Source organism: Pituophis catenifer, unplaced genomic scaffold (genome assembly GCF_029215685.1).
Source record: "Pituophis catenifer annectens isolate HBS135680 unplaced genomic scaffold, rPitCat1.0.hap2 SCAF_3, whole genome shotgun sequence".
NCBI lineage: Eukaryota > Metazoa > Chordata > Lepidosauria > Squamata > Colubridae > Pituophis > Pituophis catenifer.
The window spans coordinates 63,765,947-63,787,756 of NW_027256883.1; positions in this window are offsets into that span (position 1 = coordinate 63,765,947).

Below are 21,810 nucleotides of genomic sequence, written 5' to 3' on the forward strand. Positions count from 1 at the left end.
CCCCCGCCCATTTGTTAAGATGTGTACAATAATACTTTGGAGATGTAAAACCAGAAGCAAGGGATCACTGTTCACACTATATTTGAATAGAATGTAGACTGTATTCGATGACAATTTGAATTTACGTAAGCACACTAGGGTACACAAACCATCTATTGTTTGTGAATTTGGCTTATATTTCATCCAATAAATGTGATTAATAATGTAATTCTAGGGTCTCCAGCATGGTTTTCATCATGTTACAAGTACTTTCTTGCATTTACCAACACTTCTTCTTAAGATTATTTTTAAATTATCTCGTTTTATTTTCCTGTTTAACTTTTCTCTGTTGGCAGAAGAGACATGGAGGATGCAGTATGCAGTATTTTGCCATTCTGAGCTAAACCTTGGATTATTATTATTTTTTAATTAAGTTGCAGTACATAATTTATGGTTTGTACACTATAATACTGGATTTACCAATTGTAATAAGCCACAGTATTTCAGTGCGGTTTTCCTTCGTGAATGTGTTTCTTAGAGCATTTCTAGTTAACCTTACATAAAACATAATTTTACTGTGGATTCATATATGTGATCTGACCTTTAGGGTTCTGGGCCCATACCACTTTAGCCTAGGTTTTAAAAAAATGCATTCTGTTCACTAGGTGTTTCATGAATAATCTCACTAGTCATGAGGCCAGTGGTTTAGAGCAGGGCTCTCCAAACTTGGCAACTTTAAACTTGTGGACTTCAATTCCCAGAATTCCTCAGCTATCATGGCTATCTGAGGAATTCTGGGAGTTGAAGTCCACAAGTCTTAAAGTTGCCAAGTTTGGAAATCCCTGGCTTAGAGTGCTAAGAAGAGGGAAGCATTGGGTTTTTTTATCTTTCTGGTACTACAGTGACAGCATTTATTTTAAGAACAGGAACAGTTATAGCTTTTAAAAGAGCAAATAGTGCTGGTGATCTTCCAAATGTATGACAGAATTTCAGAAATCTACTAATGCAAGGTTTTGCAAGACCAGAATCACACTGTGATTGTCAGGAATAGAGATCCAATATAGTTCAGGGGCTTCACAATTTGGTCTATAAGAGGGCTTCACATTGCCTCTTTCCCCAGGCCTGGAATAGACAACCATTGTTTGTAATCTCACTAATTTTATTTGAAGGAAAATCTACCCGTCCCTTATCCAATGCTGTGACTGGAAATTCCTACACACAAAAAGCCTGCGCGCACATACACAGTAAAATAAATATTTAATGTAGCCTCTATTTACATCAGTGGTTTACAGATAGCAACCACTGATGTTTGTGCAGTCTTAGTTGTTCATTTTTGTGTGTCTATGAACAAAGTTTAAATACAACAGTATGCGCATGCAAGCTTGTGTGCAGCTTCATAATAATAGTTAAAATATCATAATGGAAGAGAACATGTAGTTTGTCTTTTGCTCACGAGACACTTGTCTGAAGTCAATATGTTCTCCAACTTTCACTTGATTGATCTGGGAAGGGAAAAATATAGGAAAGGCAACATGATCCTTTAAGAGTTAGTTACTATAATCCACATACTGGCTTTTCATTTGCTTCAATTTCAGCTGTGTTGTCTACCCAACCTTTACTAAAGAAGCATGCATAAATATAGAGTAAGACTGTTTCTTCTCAATGTGTTATGAGTATGGCAGGCACGAGGTCTTAAAGGATACAATAAAGAGATAATTTAAGGGATCCGGAAAAGTGCCTAGCTTAAATTATCCACTTCTCTTAAAACACACCACCTTAATTCATAATCATATGAATTAATTCAATCCTCTCCTCACCCAAGCATGTAATAATGGTAAAATATGTAAACAAAACCCTGAAAGAATAAAACCCCTTCTGTTAGGTGAATGGTCACTTAGCCACATTTAGACTACATTTCTGATTTTTGCTGAATATGTGCCAAGCAGAAGAAACTCATAACCTTTAGGCAAAAAAGTCATTCAGCAACCAGTAAAAAATATAAATAATCCCGAATTTATTCATCTCCAACTATGTTCCACAATTTTGACAACTCAGATGTTTACATGCAAACATTTGAAGCATTTCTCTTTAATTGTTTGACAGAATGGGCAATAGAAAGAACGACAGGAAAAAGACTAACAGAATGAGTTAAACACTCAGCAAGATGGTTATTTCCTTTGACCTTCCATTCATTGTTGTTAGTGTTGTTTACATTATAGTATGAACAAAATGTATTATTTTTCAGTGCTTGCTAGTAGCACAAACTACCTTTATTTCTTATAAAAAGTTGACAATTAATACTTAATATAAATTGATATTCAATTTGTACATATATACCCTTCATTGCATTGCATTGCATTGCATATTGTAGCTACATTAAACGTTAGAATTACTTGGGGAAGAAAAAGTGGTTATATGAACACTATCGCCTACCTCCTAGGCCAAAGCATAAAGAAACTTCATTAACTCATGGCAAAAGAGAGGAAAAGAAAAACTAATTAAACTGATACATATAAAAAAAGGGTCTCCATTTTGACAGAGGGCAATCAACTGTTTCAACTGATTAAATCCTAATACATGGCTAGATAAGAATCTTTATTATGTCATGTCAAAAGTTGGGGGAAGCTTTTGCAGAGTTTGAGCCAGGAGGCTTAACAGGGAAATAAAGAGGAAAGTTTCCACCCTTCATTTGCCTAGCCTTCAGAGAACAAAAGATAACAACAAAAATCAGATAACAATTCAGCAATACCAAAGCCTTCCTAACATTCCCTTCCCCAGGCAGCTATTCTGGGATAGAACATCCTCCCCTGGAAGTCATTCTGTGAGAGCATCCACAACGTGCTCTCAATATGTCAAATTTTGCTGGCCAATCTTTTTTTTAACACTGTACTGTTTATTAATACTGTAACTTAGGATACCACTGAATTTTATATAGAGATAGCAAACTGAGGCAGGTGGTAAGCTCAGGATGAGCAGGAATACAATTAGACTCTTGACAAAGCTCATTAGTATTTTATCAGCAATGCTGGTTGGATTATTCAAGGGGGGGAAGGCTTTTACAAATTTCTTGGCTATAATTACAGGAGAAGAGAATAGAAAAGATAAATTGCCTTTCTTGAGTTTTCAATTTTCAGAGAACTGAGCACACCTGACAAATCCATTAAAATAACTAAAATGGATTCAGATTTTGATAAAAGGTTACATTAAAGCAAATATTCACCATTTTGCACTGCTTAAGGCGCAGCCATCTTTTGGGATGCAGTTGAAGATATTAGGAAACATATTCTTTCTAAAATAGGCTGTGTGTGGACTTAATATGTGGGATTTCAGCTCCCATCAGAGTTAACCCTTGAATGATACTTCTACTCTAAACATTTAGAGAGTTATATATCCCAGCAGAACTGATTTTTAAGAAATATATTTTATTTTGGAATAGATAAAACCTCGACTGCAGGATGATATTACAGTAAAGTATCAATTTAAGACATTGGAAGGAGGAGTATCTGTTCAATCCAAATGCCTATTGAATTAGCATCCATTTTGCACATGTATGAAAATTCCATTAGTTATTTATTATTTATTTATTTATTAAGCTTATATGCCACCCTCTCTCCGGAAAGGACTCAGGGCGGCTCACAGCAATAAAAACAGATAAAATCAATATTAAGTGTTAAAAACCATTAAAACTCCCCTTAAAAACCCCTTCAGTCCAATCTGGCCTGGCGACCTGTCTTAAGGTCACGGCGGAAAGAGCGCAGGTCAGGGGCCACCCGGAGCTCCAGGGGGAGTTGATTCCATAAGGTAGGTGCACCCACAGAGAAAGCCTGTTCCCTAGGAGTCGCCAGACAACGCTGCCTGGCCAACGGCAGTCCAAGGAGGCCCTCCCTGTGGGAACGCACCGGGCAATGGGGAGCTGTTGCTGGCCGCAGATGGTCCATCAGGTACCCCAGGCCTAGGCCATGTAGGGCTTTATAGGTGATAACCAGCACCTTGAATCTCACCCGGAGGGCAACCGGTAGCCAATGCGCAGGAGGGGTATAACATGAGAATGTCGGGACACTCCCATCACTACCCGCGCGGCCACATTCTGCACCAGCTGAAGCCTCCGAGTGGTCTTCATGGGCAACCCCATGTGGAGAGCATTGCAGTAGTTGATCCGGGAGGTCACAAACGCATAAGTGACTGTACGGAGGTCATCACGGTCCAGGTAGGGGCCAATCAAGTGGATTCAGCAGGAGACGTTTCACAAGTATTCAGTTATTTTGCTGGGAAGCGGAAGGATAAAAAGGAGATATCTTAAAAACCCACTAATAAAATACAGAATAAGCTTTCATGCAGCACAGTCTACTTTATCTGATTTACCTATAAGTACATGTGTAATAGCTTGGAAATTTGGGGTTATGGTTATACTAGAGGCAGAGGAAATGGATCACAGAAAGTCAGACAATGACAGTCATATTATCAAGTGATAATTCACAAAAACAGTTGTAGCATAAAGCACTAGACTGTGATTAAATTTATTTAATTAAAAATGAAGTCTTCAAGTTGAGTATGATTGATTTAATAGACACAACCAGGTAGCTTTCTTGCCAACAGAAGTAGTACAGATACTATTTATCACTTTAAAAAAACTGACTAGTTTTATGAATCTAACCATAACAGCTTAGCATGGCTAATTTAATCTGCATTTCCTGAAAGATGATATACCTTACTGTTGAACTATTAGAAAAGAGGATCTGTGCTAAGGGTACAAATTGTTCATATACACTTGATCAATAAAGACTACCTTATGTAATATAAACTATACAGAAATGCTTTCCAAATATGTTGGGATTGGAGCTTCAAGTAATTCCCAACAATTGCACTCCGAGTCCTAGCCCATCTGGAGACCCATAGGTTGGGGATAGCTGGAGGTTAGAACATTATCTTTCTTGCAGGTTTGGGCTATAAATATTTTTTTTTATCTCTTCTCTTCCATCACCACCACCCCCTTTTTTTTTTTTTTTGCAACAGTTGGTATTATGCTGTCTGGTTTTTAAATATACTCTTTTCTGAGAAGGAAAAAATTGAATATTAAGGAAGGATTGACATCTAGTGGTCTAACAGTGTCAAAAGAAAGAAAGATGTAATCTGTCTATGCAGATAGTTTATTGGTTAGGAAACATTTAAAATGGAACTAAAGAAAAATACAGCTCCTAGTTTTAAATATTTAGAATATTATCTTTTAAAGTGAAGATGTATAACATATATTATTCAAAATTAGCTACCGCATTTAATGTAATGTTTTTCACTTTTGAGTAATATATGTTTCTGCTTTGCAAATTTTGAAGGATCTTCTGAAGATCAGTAAGATTGATTTTATTATTTAATCCAGTGACAATTGCTTCTGCGTACTTATGTACATGTAAATAAAGATATGTTATGCTTTATTTTAATAAGAAACTTTTCATAAAACACTTAACCAAAACAATACAATGTTCTTTTTGTTGTCTATATAGACCTGGCTATCCATGGGAGTTTGTCTTCCTTTTTTCCTGCTGCATAATCCCAAACCTATTGGGTTTTAGAGATTTTCTCTAAACCTGCTAGTCAGTGATATTCCATGGACATGTGAAGGAAACTATTGTGTTGACAGAATTTGTGTTGTAAGCTATATTTTGCCATATTTTTTCAAGTTTACAGAAGTATAAATAAAATAATGAAAATGTGTATCTAACATAAGAGGGATGTGTAATGTACAGTAACATTAGTGTCCTTTATTTGCTTTTGGTTTACACTTCATTGAACAGTAAATTTGGAGGTACCTCTAAGTGGCCTATTTTTAAAGGTACGAATCAAAGAACCACAGAACTATTCCATTTTTCCATCATTATTATATGATTTTGTAGATATAAAAAATGGAAGAATTGGTAGAAAAAGGGAGTGTTACAAAGGAATTACAATGTCTAGCCCTCCCACTGCCAATAAAATTCTATGAGCAGCAGAGAATGATTGACAGCCCCATTGATTGCTTTCAAGAAGAAAAGTGAACAAATAAATTTTGTGTGTTTAAGTAGTCCCGCCTGGACTACTGCAATGCTCTCTACATGGGGCTCCCCTTGAGGAGCACCTGGAGGCTCCAGCTGGTCCAGAATACGGCCGCGCAGGTAGTTATGGGAGCGGTGCGGCATTCCCATGTGACCGCCCTCCTGCGCGAGCTGCACTGGCTCCCAGTGGTCTTCCAGGTGCGCTTCAAGGTTTTGGTTACCACCTTTAGAGCGCCCTATGGCATCAGACCGGGGTATTTACGAGACCGCCTTCTGCTACCAATAGCCTCTCACCGACCAGTACGCTCCCATAGAGAGGGGCTTCTCAGGGTGCTGTCGGCCAAACAGTATCGACTGGTGGCCCTCAGGGGGACAGCCTTCTCTGTGGGGGCACCTACCATCTGGAACGAGCTCCCCCCAGAGATACGGAGGATCCCGGATCTGCGCACATTTCGTCGTGCTCTCAAAACATTTTTATTTCATTTCCCGTTCTGCAAATCTAGATTTATTTATTTTATATCCTGCCTTTATTATTTTTTAGAAATAACTGAAGGTGGTGAACATATCCAACCCACCTTCCTCCTATTTTCCCCACATCACCAACTCTAGGAGGTGAGTTGGGCTGAGAGAGTAACTGGCCAAAAGTCACCCAGCTGGCTTTTATTGCTAAGGCCATATTGGAACTCACGATGTCCTGCTTTCTATCCTGGTGCCTTAATCACTAGACCAAATTGGCTTTATGTACATATATGTACATAGTCATGGTATCAAGCATTAATTGTCCTTGGGCAGACTTGGAACTAATGTGAAGCTAATTATACACAGGTAGTCCTCGACTTACAATTACAATTGTTAGTCACGGTGATCATTAACTGAGGCGCCCATGTGGTCATCTCTTTTAATAACTACAAACCCTGCTCTTCCATTTGTGGTCTTTAAAGATAATGATTTTAAATTTCTGTATTTTCTGAATTAAAACATTTTATTCACTACACAGGGATACGTGACTACTAGACACGGTATTTTGAAGATAATTTATAACAGTAAGAAAAAGTTTAAGCTTTTGCCAAATATTATCTGTCCTCATCCTTTAGACCTGGGTAGGGCACTTAAACTTGCTTGAGTGGAATGATTTTGGCCAAGAGAGACAATGTGATATGTTGGCTGGACTTTCTGTTATCTTTCTGGAAAGATTAGCTGAGCTAAGTGCAAGTGAATCAACTTTGCAGTAGATAACTCATATAGAGAGAGACTGTTTTAAGGAATGGTATTGGAGTAATTATGCTGTCGCTCCATTTAGCTTCCTATGCAGTTTAACATTTACACGAAACTACAGAGATCATTCAGAGAATTAAAGTGTTACTCGTATGCAACTCTGTCTCTCCTTTTCATGTGGTTGAATCATGATCTATGATAATGGCTAGGTAAAAGCAAGCAAGCTACAGATAAAAGAGATAGTAGGTGGTTTATCAGGTAAAGTGAGTGTGATTTAACTCTCTGTAAGGGATTATGCTCTCTTTAAAGGCTCAAAAATGTGGTGGTGCGTCTGCTGCATTTCTGCTATTTAGAAACACTTCTCAACTGCTACACTTAAGGCTGCATTTTTGTCTGCAATAAAAATTCTAAACTACTCAAGCAGAATCTGGGACTCTTGCCAAGTCTTGTTGAGAAGTGAATTAATTATCTATGTGATTTACTGGTATGTATGGGTTTGAATTCTGAAACATATCTTCATTGCATCCCAATTCATTTCTAGTTCCAATTCAAGATACTATAAAGTCTTCTTTAATTTGAAACTACAGGAGAAATGCTTCTTTTCAGTTCATCATACATGTAATTCCCTTAGTGACTGCCTTGTTTAGTGACTGTTTGTGTTTATGACTGTGATGGAAAAGTGACTTTACAACCAATCCTCACATTTACAACCTTTGCAGTTTTATAAAGCAAAGGAAAGTAAGATCATAAACTTAGCCATTGTTTCACCTAGCAACTGCTTCACTTAATGACCTAACTGCTGATCCCATTTTTTATTATTAAATGAAGACTAACTATAGCCATATCCAGAGCTCTTTTGAGAAACCTTTACCCTGAGTGCTCTCCTACATTGTCATAGAAGCAAGAATTCGGAATGAGCCCTTTTAGTAGGAGAAAATTATTTGCCAACATATTTTAAGTACTCTGAAACTTTATTGACATATACTACATAATGAAATAAGAAGAGGGGTGTTGGTCCCACCTGAACGCCTTTTCTCGTGACGGTTGGACCGGCAGCCAGGAATGGGTTAACTCTGTTTGTTATCCGGTAGGACTGAGTCTGCAAACTGTTAAGTTCCTCCTCTTCCTGTTGCTTCCGAACTTTTTAACGAGGACGATTCTGCAGACTGACAGGCTGAGCTGTAAAGACAAGGTTATGCCCCACCCCAGAGTCCAGGACCAGAAGGCCTGCAGGGTGGGGAGAGAGGACGTTCAGGTAGGACCAACGCCCTTTCTCCATAAAGGTGGGACCGGCAGCCAGGAATGGGACATACTAAAGCTGTTTGTCCTATTGGGAGGGAGCCGACTGGTCCGGAGTCCCCCGCCCCGTATGTACCCATTGGAGCACCCACTGCCCAAAATCTGCCTCTGCTAAGGCGTAAACATCCAGCTTATAATGGCAGATAAATGGTGAAGGGGACGACCAGGTGGCGGCCCGACAGACCTTCTTCAGGGAAGCTTGCGTAGCCCATGCAGCTGAAATGGCTGCGCTCTTGGTAGAAAGGGCAGTAATGTGCCTAGGGATGGGCAAGGCCTGGGCCTTGTATGCCTTAGCAATGCAAGCCCTAATCCACCTCCCCAAGGTAAGGGACGTAACCTGATGTCCGAGGGTGGCCTGTTGGAAGGAAACGAAAACAGACTCCATTCTCTGAAAGGGGGAAGTCTGCTTAATATATATACGGAGAGCCCTCCGGACATCCAAGGTATGCCAAGCACATTCCAGGTGATGAACCAACTCAGGGCAGAAATTGGGCAAGATCAATTCCTGAGATCTGTGGAACGTGGAGTTGACCTTGGGAATGAAAGTAGAGTCCAGATGCAGGACCACCCTGTCAGCATGGAAGACACAAAGGTCGCTCCTAACCGAAAGGGCTGCCAACTCAGATATGCGTATGGCTGAGGTTACGACCACTAGAAAGGCCACCTTATATGATAAGAAAGCTAAGGGTGGCCTCCCACAGGGGTTCAAAGGGGCTCCAGGTAAGAGAATTTAAGACCCCAGGAAGATCCCAAGTGGGATAACGGTGAACCACTGGGGGACGGAGATTGGTGACACCGCTAAGGAACTGCCGAATCATGGGTAATTGGGAGAGGGGTTCTCTAGACTGCAGGTCAAAACAGTGGAAAGGGCACTTGTCTGCAAAATGTGTTTGGCGCCAATCTGTCATCATGGCTGTCTTGGAGGAAGTTCAAGATGTGAGCAGTGGTCACCTCGGTAGGAACCAGACCTTTCCTGGTACTCCAGACACAGAAGGCCAGCCATGTAGCATTGTAGATGCGGCTGGTGGAAGCCTGTCGCAAAGCCTGAATAGTCACTATGACCCTGGAGGATAGCTGGTCCTTCATCAGCAGGCTCCGCTCAAGCGCCCGACAGTCAGTTGGAGCCACTGAGGGTCCGGGTGGACCAACGCCCCCGGTTGAGGGAAATCCTGTCCAGGAATCCTCCAGGGCTGAGCCACTGAGAGAGCCACCAGGTCTGCGAACCATGGCCGCCGGAGCCAGTGGTATGCCAGCAGCAGAAATTCCGCCCTCACCTCCAGCAACTTCCTGATGACTTTGGGAATCAGAGGGAGAGGGGGAAAGGCGTAAAGCAGCCCCGGAAGCCTCCGACTGCGTAGGACATCCACCCCCTCTGCCCCTGATGATGAGAAACTGGCATAGAACCTCGGGGTCTGATGGTTGTCCTGGGAGCAAACAAGTTGACTATCGGGAGGCCGAAGCGGTCCAATAGTTTCTGAAACAAGTCTGGGTGCAGGCGCCACTCTCCGTGGTCGACTGTGGCTCGGCTGAGCTAGTCCGCCTGCATGTTTGCCTCCCTGATATGTGCATGGCCTGTATGGACCGCAGATGAGTCTCCGCCCAGAGGCACAAATATTCGGCCTCCAGATGAGACAGTCCCTCATGCTGGAGGCCGAACAGTCCCTCCAAGGCAGTTGATATGTGCCTTGGCAGCAACATTGTCCATCAGCACTAGAATGTCCTGATCCGTGACTGTGTCTTGAAAGGCCCTGAGAGCAAAATGGACTGCCCGGTGCACCAACCAACTGATGTTTCGCCACAGGTCCTCCTGGGTCCAGAGACCCTGGACCATGTGTGATTTCAGGTGAGCCCCCCAACCCTGAAGACTGGCGTCTGTTGTCAGGACTAGACGGGACAGTTCTCTGAACTCTCGACCCCTGGTGACAGAGGGGGAAGTCTACCATCCCAGGAAGAGGCGAACCTCTGGTGGGAGCAGTAACCTGAGCAAGGAAGCTCTCCGGCGCACCCTCTGATATGGGAGGAAAAACCACTGCAGAGCCCTGCAGTGGAGCCTGGCCCAAGGTATGATGCTGATGCAAGACACCATTTTTCCCATGAGCTGAGAGCAGGAGCAGGGGAACAGATCTCCATGCCCTGACTCTCCTCATCAGATCTGTCAGGCTGGAAAGACGCTCCTGGAAAAGGTATACCCTGTTCTTGACCATATCGATGATCGTTCCCAAATGGCAAATGCGGGTTGTCAGAATCAGGTGATTTTTGGCCCAGTTGATGGAAAAGCCGTGGTCTTGCAACACCCGAAGGGTGGTGTTCAGGTCCGTCAGTGCCAGAGACTCCGAGCCGGACTGGATAAGGACATCGTCTAAGTAGAACTGTATCCTTATCAGCACAGTCTGGAGGTGGCCCGCTATAGCAGCCATCAGTTTGGTAAAGACTCTGGGAGCAGAGGAGAGACCAAATGGTAGGGTATGATACTGATAATGATATCACGTGTGACAGAAGCAGAGGTATTTCCTGTTGGCCGGAAGGACTGCTATGCTTCCATCAGATCTACTGAGGTGAGAAAGTCGCCCTCCCTGACGCTCTCCAAGATGGTCTGGAGCGACTGCATCTTGAACTGTCAGTATATGATGTGACAGTTCAAGGACTTGAGATCGAGAATTGCCCTCCATCCCCCAAGGACTTCTGAATCACAAACAGGTGAGAATAAAAGCCCTGTCCATGTTGCTCCTGTGGAACCGGTTCTATGGCCTGGATATCGACCAGATGTTTGATGGCCAATGCCATGAGGAGCCATTTTGTCCGATCCCGCGACAGCAGGCAACGGACGAAGAGACATGGAGGGTCGGAGAGGCATTCCAGGGAGAGACCCGACTGGACCGTCTCCCTGACCTAAGCGTCCATGATGGTGATCTCCCACTGGCTGGCAAAAAGAGCCTGATGGCCGCCAATGGGAGGATTGGACATGCAGTCAGCAGGAGTGCCAGAAGGGACAACCCCTCCCACCCCGAACGGGCCATTTGGGAGGGCCCCACTGTCCCAGACCGCCCTGTCTGTCCTGGGGATGTCCGTGTCTGGGGGGACACGATCTGTGCGATTGTGGTCCCAGAAACCTGGTGTCCGAGCCCGAAAGGGACAAAAATAAGGGTGTGGCCTGGAATCTGCCTGCTGTGACATATTTGGCAGGACCTTGCATTTATCCCTGGATTCCACGAGAAGAGGGTCCAGGGACTCGCTGAACAATTTGTCACTGGCATATGATGCGGACTCCAGCCTCCATTTATTTTTGGTGTCTGCCTGTCAATGGCGGAGCCAGATGAGGCGGCGAGGCGCAATTGTGGAGCTGATGTATTTGGCTGCAAATTGGGAGGCATTCAAAGTGGCATCCGCCAAAAATTTGAATCAGTCCAATAAGTCACAATCTTATTCAGGTCCTGTTGTGACCTAGTGTCCATAGCGGGCAAGCAGTCCTATAATTGCCTAAGTCAAAGTAGGGATGCCCGGTTAAAGAATGAAGTTGCTGTGGACGCCTTAATGGCCCAAGCTACGGATTGATGAGCTTTTACTAGTGATTGCTCAGACCTCTTGTCTTCAGGGCGGAGGATCTCCTCTGGAGGTCCCGTCAAGATGCAGGGAGCGGTTTGCAACGCTAACAAACCGGGCAGATGGTTGGCTTACACATTGAGGAAAAAACAAAGTATACGGACTATTGATAGTATTGATATTGGCGGGAAAGAAATCTTTCAACAAAAATTAATTAAAGAAGCTTTTGTGGATTATTATACTAAATTATATGCTAAAGAAGAGGTGCAGAATGGACTTATAGAAAAATATTTAAATGATAAGAGAATTACAAAAATTACCGATCAACAAAAGGAAAGAATGAATTATCCCATAACAGAGGAGGAGATAACAGCAGCAATTAAACAGTTAAAAACAGCCAAAGCTCCTGGCACGGATGGTCTGACTGCAGTGTATTATAAAACTTTGCAAGCTGAAATGGTGGGACAACTTAGAGACTTATTTTGTAACATTCAACAAGGGGGTAAAATACCCCCATCTTGGACAACTGCTTATATATCTTTGATACCAAAAGAACAAGTTGGTCCTAAAAAACCAGAGAATTATAGACCAATATCTCTTTTGAATACAGACTATAAAATTTATGCGAAGGTATTAGCCAACAGATTGATGCCAGTAATTCAAAAGGTGATTCATGAGGACCAAGCGGGATTTATTGAAGGCAGATATATGAAGGACAATGTAAGGCAAGTAATAGATTTATTGGAATATCTTGATAAGAATAAACAGATTCCTGCAGTGCTGGCTTTTTTTGGATGCAGAGAAGGCCTTTGATAGAGTGGATTGGAATTTTCTATTAAAGACTTTAAAAAAGATGAACTTTGGGGACCAATTTATACAGGCAATCTCAGCAATTTATCAAGAGCAAAAGGCACAGATTATTATTAATGGAAGTTTGACGACAGAGTTTAAAATTGAAAAAGGAACAAGACAGGGATGTCCGTTGTCCCCACTTTTATTTATTTTAACATTGGAAGTCTTGTTAAACACAATACGGGACTCAAAAATTTTGAAAGGTATAATGATAAGGCAAGAGGATTACAGAATAAAGGCATTTGCAGATGATCTGGTGGTTACCCTATCACAACCAATGGAATCAATAATCTTGATGAATGACATTATACAAGATTATGGTAGAGTTTCAGGTTTTAGACTGAATTCAAAAAAGACCAAAATGATAGTTAAAAATATGACACAAGATCGTAAATATGAGCTTGAAAGGAGGGCAGGTTTTGAAATTGTACCTAAGGTAAAATATCTTGGAGTTCAGGTTGCAGAATCAAATTTGAAATTGTTTCAAAATAATTATGAGGTGTTGTGGCGAGAGGTTCAGAAAGATATGGAGACCTGGAAAAAGCTGCAACTGTCTTTACTTGGAAGAATAGCAGCAGTTAAGATGAATATTTTGCCAAGACTTCTGTTTTTATTTCAAATGATTCCGGTGCTTAAAAGTGATAAACAATTGAAAGTTTGGCAGTCTGGTGTGAATAAGTTTGTCTGGAACGAGAAGAAGCCGAGAGTGAAACTGAAAATTATGCAAGATGTTCCAGAAAGAGGAGGCCTTAAACTCCCAAACCTACAGTTATATTATGATGCTGCAGCTTTAACTTTAACAAGTGATTGGTTTGGAAGTAAAAAGACTGGAATACTAAACGCAGAAAGTTTTGATCTCGAATTTGGATGGCATGCTTATTTATTTTATGACGACAAAGTAGATAAAGTATTTAAAAGCCATATACTTAGAGACTCCTTGATGAGAGTTTGGAAGAAGCACCGACTCAAATGGGATTACAAAATACCGCTATGGTTGGATCTTGGTCATACTTTGTGGAATACAAATATAATGTCACTCGGGGGGTTTTTATATAAAGAGGTTCTTTTTACAGATGCGGGCAGATGGCAGCTGAAGACATTACAGACACTGTTGGATGAAGGACTTAATCTAACTTGGTTACAATATAATCAATTACAATTGAGATGGAAAGAGGACCAAAAAACTGGTATTATGTTGCATGAGGAAGAATTGGTTAGACACATAAAAGAGAAAGGTCCAATGCATATTAAAAGGCTTTATAATGTTTTGCTAGAAAGGGACTCAGAAACCGAATTAGTTAAAGATTGTATGATTAAGTGGGCACAAAATTTTGAAGAACCAGTGATGTTGGAAACATGGGAAAAAATTTGGGTTCAGAATGTTAAATTTACACAGTCGCAGAATCTGAGGGAAAATTTCTATAAAATGTTTTATAGATGGCATTTAGATCCCAAAAAGTTGTCATGTATGTACCCTAATGTTCAGCCAAAATGTTGGAGATGCGAATGTTTGGATGCTATGTATTATCATGTTTGGTGGACCTGTAGGAAAGTTAAGGCTTTTTGGATAAAAATTTGGTGGGTCATGCAGAATGTTTTGAAGAAAAAAATTCAGTTTTCTCCACAACTGTTTTTATTGGGTATAGTTAAGGGTTTTACATTGGGTGAAACAAAATTGATATTGTATATGATAACAGCAGCAAGACTGTTGATAGGTAAATACTGGAAGAATGAAGCTTTGCCCACTATCGAGGAATGGACTGTGAAGATGGCCAGTTTTGCAGAGATGGCGAAGATTTCAGCGTATTTAAAAGATTGTTCACAAGAGACTTATGAATGGGAATGGAAAAGGTGGATAGAATATGTTCAGAACAAATATCAAACTAGAAAGTATCAAATAGCTTTTATTTGAAAATAATGTATTAGAAATATTTTAATGCAAAGGGATAATGAGGAAAAATTTTATAGGGGGAGGGACGGGTTCAGGCTTATATATTAGTGTCATTAGTTATGAGTAAGTAATAGGGAAGTCTGGGGGGGGGAGGGTTAGGGAGGGTTAGGGAGGATGGGAGGTTTGGGGCGGGAGGTGGGGGGTGAAAAAGGGGGTGAAAATGTAATTGTAAAACTTTTGCAATAAAAAAAAAAAAAAAAAAAAGATGCAGGGAGCGGTAAGGGCCACCACTGAGGGATCTATTGTGGGCACCTGGAGAACCTTGGTCAGATCTGTGCCCAAGTTGTATAAACGCCTGGATTAGGGCTGGATACTGGTGCGGACCACTGGCGTTACACCACATCGAGAAATAATCTAGAGGCGGGCACTTCCTCCACCTCAATGTCCAGCTCTGCAAATAGAGGAACCGAAAGGTCCATCCCCCCCCCCCGTTGCCAGAGGGTCTGGGGGCGCACTGGCCATGTCCAGCCAGGTAGTAACCTTGGCCTTGTGGAGCAAAATCGAAATAACTGAGGGCGGAAAAGGTGCACAAAAGAGGGTTGGTCAGGGATCAGGTCTTCATCATCCAACAAATCCGAATCCCTAAGAACCTCTTCCTCAACAAGAGATCCCCGACTATGTAGATGCATAATCCAGTTCATCTGGAAGGAGATCCCCTCAAATGTGGGAACCCTCCTGATAGTCCTGGTATCTGGGGTAGTCAGATACCCATGATTATGCCCTTTGTTGTAGGCATGATGTGACGCCTTGCTGGATTGCCTCAGAAATGAAAGCTGCCATAATAGCAGGGATCTGAGGCTCCTCCTGCTCCTCAGGCTGCAACTGTCATAGGCGTGAAAGTAGCCTTGGCCCTGGATCCCCTGGGTTTCCCAAGTTGATTCAAATGGATCCCCAATGGACCTGAGTCTGGATGGGCCCAAATAGTAATTCGTTATCACAGGATAGTATAGGAACTTGTGCCCCCTCTCCATCCGGAGACCAGGCTGCTGTGGCCAATTGCTCAAAAAGGGAAAGGATAGGCCACCTGCAAGGAGGGGGATGCCCTGGGAGCAGCCTGCTCAATGTCAGGGAGGGCCTGGTTCTTCTTGCTAGCCTCCTTAAAGGCCCGTTCAATGGCTCTGTGACATTTCTTAGTCTCCTTCTCTGAGGCCTTTGAGGCACGTTCGGGAGGCTTGTGAGTGGGAGGATGGGCTGGACATCCCCACTCAGGAGGCCTTGATCCCGAGGGCCCTGCCTCTCCCAGGGTACTGCGATCCTCTGCAGGAGGAGCCAGTGCGGCAGTTTTTGAAAAACGGCTGATGGAGCTGCGGCCATTTTGAAATCTGCTGGAGGGCTGTGGCTCGCTAGGCCTCTAATCACTGACACGTGGCCAAATGAGGAGCGTCACAAAATTTAAACTGTTGCCAAACGGTAAGGCTGATAACCGAGAGTCTAACACCCAGAGGTCTCTCTCTTGCGCCCAGCTAAAGCTCCATGTCTGATGGGAAATAGGGGCACCAATTTCAGGCAACAGACCCGTTTGTGAGGCCTTGGTCCCAACCAGGACCTTAATGGCCGCTGAAGAATAGCGCGGTCTTACCGGGCCCAGACTGTCAGGGCACTTGCCTTGACTCCAATGTGACTAGAAGTGACCGTCTGTTCACAGTGGGAGTTGCACCACACCAATAGGCAAGCGCCACTAAAACCAGTGCATGAGCGCAGGTGATGGCTGCCAAACGTCTCCAGTGGTAGACCGGGGCAGAAGTCTCCAAACCCCTTCACTGATGGTCCTGTGGCTAGGGCAAAGACCGGGAATGCCGCCCTGATGATCTGCCAGCTGGCAGAGTTGTTGCCACCAAGGGGCCTTCAGCGGGCTCCAGCTAACTCGCCGTTCACAGTGGCAATGTGTGGAGGGCTCAACCAGCAATTTGGGAGCCCTCCGCAGTGATCTCGCTGCTAGGCAGCCTTCAGTGGAGTTGGGATGGATCTCCCTTCACGCTGGCAATGCAGAGGCTCAACCAGACGAGCTGGAAGCCCTCCTTGATGGTTTTGCCGCCAAGCGACCTTCAGCAGGGTCACGCTGGCAAGGCAGGTTCAACCAGCAGGCTTGGAACCATACGATAGAAATGAGCCTTGATAGGAATCAAGCAGGTAGAAATGAGTTAGCTCAGAAAAACATGTCTGTCCAGGTCAGACTGAATCTAAAAGCTGGGAAGCAACAGGAAGAGGAGGAGCTTAACAGTTTGCAGACTCAGTCCTACTGAATAACGGGCAGAGTTAACCCATTCCTGGCTGCCGGTCCCATCTTTATGGAGAATGATATCATTTGCTGAAGGGATGAAAGAGTTTCTTAACTGCAAGTGAATTCAACGTGTAGTGCTTTGAAATAGCCTGTCTGGTTTCTACCTAGTTAGTGTTTGTCTTTTCAGTATCAAGCAAAGATGCTTTAATTTTTCCATGCACTTTAATCAATCAATACACTGAATTTTAATATATTGGGTTTTAGAAATGTTTTCTTTCAAGCTGCTGATTTTATTCTATTGTTATGTTAACATTTAATTTTTTTCTCTTGTTGTAAGGTGCTCTCTGGAAAATCTTAGTTTTGAAGAGTAGCATGTCAATTAAAAAAATTAAGCAACATATACTGATTTGAACCCACAAAAAATATTTGTGTTGTCCACAATATACAGTAAAGATAGTTTCAGCCTTCCAGGTAAACCAAACAGTAAACATGACTAAATGAGCTGATTCTATTTTATTATAAGGTTACCTTAACAGAATTTTGCAAGCCTGAAGATACAAATCTCCTGCTACCACTTTTAATCGCCTAATCAATCAGGGTGGGTCTTTTCTAGGTTTCTTCCTCTGATGGTTAAACCACTGGAGCCTCCTCCCTCCCTTGTTTGATTGTTTCCTAGGGAGCATGTCTTCCCCTGTCCCTCCAGGACATTCTCACATACCAAGAGAATGATAACTAACGATAGTTATCGTTCTCTTATAATGAGTTCTTAAAAATGAAATCCCTTCTGATAATCTTATATTTAAAAAAAAATAGAAGAGATCACAAGTTTTTCAATAATGTGACTATAACGCTCTATATACAATTTAAAATTTTATTGATTTCATGCTAAATGCTGAAGTATATAAATATACTTCTTTTATTTTTAGTCCTTTAACCTTCTTATTGTACTTCTCTCCTTGCTATGGTCTCATCAATTCCATTCAGCCCTAACTTTCTTAATCTTTCCCTTTCTCTAAAACCCATTTTCTCTGCCTGACATATAAATGATTATTCTTGCAGAGTGCTGATGATAATGGCTTCCTAGAGAGAGGAAATAGTTCAGCTTTTGAATGCTTTGTTACAGTTGGATGAATTTATTCTTACTGGGGGTTTTTTAAATCAAGAGCCAGTTTGTTATTTGTTATTGTTATTTAAGGCACCAGGTTGGAAACCAGAACACCATGAGTTCTAATCCCGTCATAGGCCCAAAGCCAAATGGGAGACCTTTGGCCAGTCACTCTTTCTCAGCCCTAGGCAATGGCAAACCACTTGTTAAATCTTGCCAGGGACTTGTCCAGGCAGTCACCAGGAGTCGAAAATTTCCTCAAACACAGAAAATAAAACAAAACTTGTTTTCTTAGTAATCACATTGTATGCCCTAAATCTAGACAATCCATGTTTTACTCCCACTACTCTACTGATTACAATTTGTTTTAACATTTAATAAATGATTATACGATGATAATATGTAATAATTGTACTTATTAATGTAGTCAGCCACAGAAGCTTATTGGATGATTTTCATCCAACTACTTTCTCTTAGCCAAACGTATCTCAAAGGATTCCTGTCATTGACAAAATCTGAGAGGGAATACTATGCATGCTGCCTTGAACTTCTGGATAAAAGCACTATAAATTAATCAAGCAAATAATTCCTATATTGTTCTATGAGCATTTAAAAAAATATTTTGATCTGTTATCAGTAATTAATAACTCAGATTTTATAAAATATACATTATTTCTTATAGCTGTGCATTAGCTGTAAAAAATAAGTTCCTTATTTCCATACAATTACAAGATAGAAAATTAAGAAAGTATATCAATATATTTCAATATGCACCGAAATGATATACAGCAGGGGTGGGGTTCTACTTACCTTTACTACCAGTTCGCAATGGGATCGCATACACGTGCTCGCTTTGCTCGCGTGCGTCCTTGCTTCTGCACATGCGCAGATCGTTTCTGATGACGTCAGGGTCAGTGGGCCGAGCCTCTGGCCGGTTTTACTACCATTTCTATAGAACCGGTCCAAACTGGGGACAACCCACCACTGATATACAGGTTCAACTAAAGTTAAATGTCAATATGATTATTGCACAAAATAGTATTATAGCATACTGTACATTGTGAGCACTCATCTCCCTTTAACACAATGACATATATTCAATCTAAGGCAGGAAACAGAGTAAGTCGAATAAATAAAATAAATATAGAGACTTAACAATGCTGGATGCCAAAGTAATACCGGTATAAATCAGAACACAATATTTAAACATAAAAACTATCTCAAGAATTTCTGCAAAGATAAATATTTGGTTTCTGTTAAATCTAATATGGTAGTAACTAACTTGAGCAATCAAGTTCCCATAACTTAGAAGGTGGTAATTTATAAAAAGTGTTGGGAAAATCAATTCAAAAACATAACTAGTGCATGGAATTATGGAAAATGAAACATAACTAGTGCAAATAATGAATGGTTCTCCTACATGAAGAACAAGTCTGAAGCAAATAAGAGGAGCTTGAAAACCATTCATTTAAAAACTTTGCAGCATTTTGAAGATTTGACCGTCACATGGAAGAATTTGAGATGTTCCTGCAGTTACTGGAATAATTTTAAATTTCCTCAAGAGATTGGTTACTGAATATATACATAGAGAAGGCAAGAAAATAAAATATGAATCTAAAGGCTCAAGAAAGTTAACACTCATTAACATTTGGTGATTGTAATGGTTGCCTTAGTTTCACATCTAAGAATCTACCTCCATATCTACACCCACAAATACCAGCTAGCTAATTGAATCCAACTATGTCATTTGCCAGTTCTCTGCTGCTGGGTTAATTGTACAAAGTACTGTGAGCTACAGCTCATTCCTTTGTTCCTGTATTTATAGAAATGAAGGTTGGCAAGTAATTACCTTTTTTATGAATCCAAGCTAAGAATGATTCATGTAATAGGCACTTCTTTGACCTCTATTAAATATACATATTGTTTGCTAATGACGAATTGATAATGACACAAACCATCTTGGACACTGTCATTTTCTAAACCTCAAAATACTTTACCTGTTTGATATCAAACATGAGTTTATTTTAAAATAAGCAACAGTTAGGATTATTTTAGATTAAAATTCAAGTTGAAGAGGTGTACTGATTTATTTACAATATTCACTCAGAGTTGTCTCAAACAGTGAGATGGGCAGCAAATAAATTTAATAATAATGACTAGATATAATATTATACCAATGTATAATAATTATTGCAAAAAGGTTAACATGAAGTTTTAACATGGTATCAAAAATATAGAAACTATATTGCCACTAGGTGGCAAAAGAATACCATAGTATGGTTAGATAAAATCCATGTTAAGAGAGATCTGACTTGTTTCAAACATATTTTAATTTATTTTAATTACGTTATTTTACATGTCAGACACCTCACATTCAAAACGTTATTTTGCATTTCTATGCCATACAATATTTTCTGGTAGTTCTGCTATTTCTACTCCCCCTTATGCTCAGCTTTTCAACTTTGAGATTTTTAGCTTGAAGTCCCTGTATCTACTAACTATGCATAACCAGCCTTTAGAGAGGAGATATAAAACAGACCTTTGCTGTCAAAGTTCTTTTCAGCTAAAGGAGGGGAAAAGGGTGAAGGAAGAAAAAGTGTTATTCTGCTTCTTAGGTAAACTGTTTTCTGTTTGTGATGAAAGCAAGTAATCGAAGAATGGGGAAAAAGCTGAAGAAAAGATCTTCAAAACTCTCAATGCCCTTAGGATTGATACACTGCATTAAGCCACAGTTTACTTATTCTTACTGAATAAACCAACATTTATTGAGTTCAAATAAAGTGCTGGACTACAAGCCATGGTTTACAAACTTGAATGTCTTAGTTTAAACAACATATTAAACCATAAAATAGAAAATGTGTTATGGTTTATATACAACATACTGTATATAGGCAATTCCAGATAGCTAATTAAGCGCCATTGAACTACACTCAAATTCTGGTGATTACATAGACAAATGCTCATCCTTATTAATTGAATCTAACCACAATTCATAGCCGTTCCAATAACTTTTTTTTATTTGATTTGATTTATATGCCACCCTTCTCCAAAGACTCAGGGCGGCTTACAATGCGATAAGCAATAGCCTTCATACTTTTATATATTTTATACAAAATCATCTTATTGCACCTACAATCTGGGTCCTCATTTTACCTACCTTAGAAAGGATGGAAGGCTGAGTCAACCTTGAGCCTGGTGAGATTTGAACTGCAGTAATTGCAGGCAGCTGATGTTAATACAGTGCTTTAGTCTGCTGCACTACCAGAACTACTTTTTAGCTATCCTTTTGATCCCAATCCCATCCATCAGTCTTCTATCTATACCATCTCCTTCTATTTCCTCTCAACTGTACTTTGCATATATATCTTGTCTAATTTGTCATTCAGTTGCATCCCACATGCAAAGTATATGAGTTTCTACTTGTAGTCATTACTTAAGAATTGCAGTTCATTTTAATTTGGTTCTGGACCAATTGATGGTTCTTGCAGTCCATGGTACTCTGGAAACATAGAAACATAGTAAACCTTAGATCCATAATTCAAAGACATCAGTGATGATCCTTCTCTTTCTCTTCTTCAAGTTTTCCAATGATCAATGTTCAGCTTCCATAAGGTAGTTTATT